This window comes from Macaca mulatta, chromosome 11 (genome assembly GCF_049350105.2).
Source record: "Macaca mulatta isolate MMU2019108-1 chromosome 11, T2T-MMU8v2.0, whole genome shotgun sequence".
Lineage (NCBI taxonomy): Eukaryota > Metazoa > Chordata > Mammalia > Primates > Cercopithecidae > Macaca > Macaca mulatta.
In genome coordinates, this window is record NC_133416.1 from 69,524,321 (window position 1) to 69,527,397 (window position 3,077).

General features: G+C 47.7%; 1 pseudogene; it reads right to left on the bottom strand.

Annotated features, from left to right (window-relative positions):
• Positions 1–645: 645 nt before the first annotated feature.
• LOC100430785 (Krueppel-like factor 17 pseudogene) lies at positions 646–1,811 on the bottom strand (annotated as a pseudogene).
• Between the last annotated feature and the right edge of the window lie 1,266 nt (positions 1,812–3,077).

The following is a 3,077-nucleotide window of genomic DNA, read 5'->3' on the forward strand; positions in this document are numbered from 1 at the left end:
ATAAATGAGCCCCTTCTGCTCCTGTTCTTTTAATCATGTCCACTCCCCTCACTTGGTGGCTTGGATGGAGGGCACTTGGATGGTCCATCCCAGGAACAGTGGGGCCACTAGTAACACAGACCGAGGCAGCAAAGCAGGACAGGGTCACGGTGGGGGTGGGAGAGCAGGGGCAGACACAGCCAAGGCTGTAGGGCTTCTCTAGAGGCCCAGATAAGCTTGAGCCTGTAGAGGACCAGCTTCTTTCCTTGGCAGTACCGGGCACATTCAGAAATTTTGTCTATGATCTTTCTGCTCTACAGAGGCAGGGTGCCTTCATGCACCTCTGAATCCTTACTGTCCATGCCATAGTTTTCAGAAGATAGAGACATGTCCAATGGTGTATGTCGAAGAAATGGGAGGAACAGCTAGCCATCATGAGTCCTTCGGGTCTGACTGAGGCACCTCCTTGAGAAGTCTTTCTTCCCTGACACATTATTTAGTTATCTCCATGCTTCAGGCCGTGGGTCCCCACAGCCTTGGTGCTCTCAGTATTGTAGGCTCAAAAAACATTTGGTGAATGAATATAGAACTTGAAGACTGCCTCTCCTCTGAGCAGTCGCCACGTCCAGTGTTCTCTGCCTAGAGTCCTCTTCCTTCTTCATTCACCTAAGGACCGGGAGCAGGAGGACCGTCCTACTCTCCATTGTTGGCCTGTGGGTCTGAGGGTCCTGGCCGATGAGTCTTCTGGTGTTGCTTGAGATGGTTAGACTTCATGAACTCTCGGCTGCATTCATCACATTTATATGGTCGATGTCTGGTGTGTACCCACGTATGTCGTCTAAGCTCATTAGAACGGAAGAAAGACCATGAACACCTTTCCTATTGCACGAATAGGGCCTCTCACCCATGTGCTTGCACTGGTGGCTAACTAGGTGGTAGCGTTTGGTATAAGCTTTCCCTCAGTTCTTGTAGTTGCAGCAGTAAGGCCTTGCCTCTGAGGAGGCCCCTCTACCAGTCTTTCCTGAGGCCTGGAGTTCTGCCGTGCTGTCTGTGGAGCAGGTCTGGGCTGCTCCGGTAGGAATGGGCCTTCTTAGGAGTCTGGCTGATTTACAAGAGAGTCCTGAGATCCTAAAACCAGCAGTGACTGGGACTCAGCTGGGGGCATCCCAAGATCATGGGCATCTTGGGGGGGCAACATCTGAGCCACGGAGGGGAGCATAGCCTGGGCCTCAGTGGAAGGCATGGTCGAGGCCAACAATGTTTCATCAGAAGGTACTGTCAAGAGGCCAGGGTAAGGCATTGTAGGGTCCCCAATGTGGGACATCATTGGAATTCCAGTGGAAGCTGAGACTTGCAGCCTGAAGGCCCTGGCCACCTTTGGAGTACTGGGCTCTCCTACAGGCATTATCTGGGGCCCACTGAAAATCATCCTCTCTTGCTGAGGGGGAGACACTCCCTGACAGTAAATCATCCGGGAAGGAGTGAGAGTCACTTGGGGGCAGTAGCTCACACCATGCTCAGGCAGTGGCATACTGAACTATGGCCCCCCTTCATCCACAATCTGCCCCAATGCCTCAACAGACAACAAAGGGGGCCTCAGCATCTCTGTCCTGTGAGGAAAGTGCTGAATGCTTGGTAGGCCATGCACTCCAGAGCTTCCAGAAGATAAGTCACGTTCAAGATGGGTGCTGAGTTCTTATCCTGGGCGGCCTGGTGTGCCGCCTGCCACTGGCTCAGCTTCCCAGCTTCCTGCTCCATCTCAGCCTGGGGTCGGCTATACATGAAGACTAGGTGGTGTCTAGACTCTGCTGAACAGACAGGGAGCAACCCACCACGGCATGGCAGGCGGACACTGGGACATTGCCCCTGGTTGTTTTGTAACTCCTTTCTTCCTTTATTCCTTTGTTACTGTCTTCCTCAGTGGTTAAATGAGTTTCTCATGTAATGGTAATATGTTTAAATTTGTTGCTTTTTATTTTTAGTGAATCTATTTTAGGATTTTGGAGGAAGGTTTCCTTGTTTGTTTTTGTTTTTTAGAGATGGGGTCTCATTGTGTTGCCCAGGCTGGACTCCTGGGCTCCAGAGATCCTTCCACCTTAGCCCGCTGAGTAGCTGGGACTATGGGTTCCTGGCACTGCACCCAGCCTATTATAGATTTTTGCTTTGTTGTTACCATAAGCCTTTCCAAAAAAATGTCTTATAGACATGGCAAGTTATTTTAAATAGATGACAACTTCTATCACAAAGAAAATTGAAAAAAACAAATGAAGGAAAACCTAAAAGTCTGTACACTTTAACTTAATTTACCCACTTCTACATTTTGACTTTTTGTTGTCTCAATTCACATCTTTTTATACTTCCTATCTTTTAACAGATTTCTGCAGTTATTATTATTTTTGATAGATTTGTCTTTTAGTCCATACTAGAGATATGAAGGATTGTATACCATAATTACAGTACTAGAATGTTCTGAATTTTTGTGTGTATCTACTTTACCTGTGAGTTTATGCCTTCAAATGTTTTCTTTTGCCTTTTTGTCTTTTTTTTTTTTTTTTTGAGCCAGAGTCTTGCTCTGTCACCCAGGCTGGAGTGCAATGGCGTGATCTCGGCTCACTGCAAGCTCCGTCTCCCGGGTTCACGCCATTCTCCTGCCTCAGCCTCCCCAGTAGCTGGTACTACAGGTACCTGCCACCACGCCTGGCTAATTTTTTTGTATTTTTAGTAGAGATGGGGTTTCACTGTGTTAGCCAGGATAGTCTGGATCTCCTGACCTCGTGATCCACCCGCCTCAGCCTCCAAAAGTGTTGGGATTACAGATGTGAGCCACCGCGCCTAGCCCACATGTTTTCTTTTTGCATGTTAGTATCCTTTTCCTTCAGATTGAAGAACTACCTTCAGCATTTCTTGTAAGACAGGTCTATCAATGATGAATTTCCTTAGCTTTTGGTTGTCTGGGAAGACTTTATCTCTGCTTTATGTCTGAAGGAAAGCTTCGTTAGGTACAGTATTCTTGTTGGACAATTTTTTCCCTTGATCGAATGTCATCCAACTTCCTTCTGGCAAGTTGGTTTCCACTAAGAAATCTGCTGCTAGGGGAA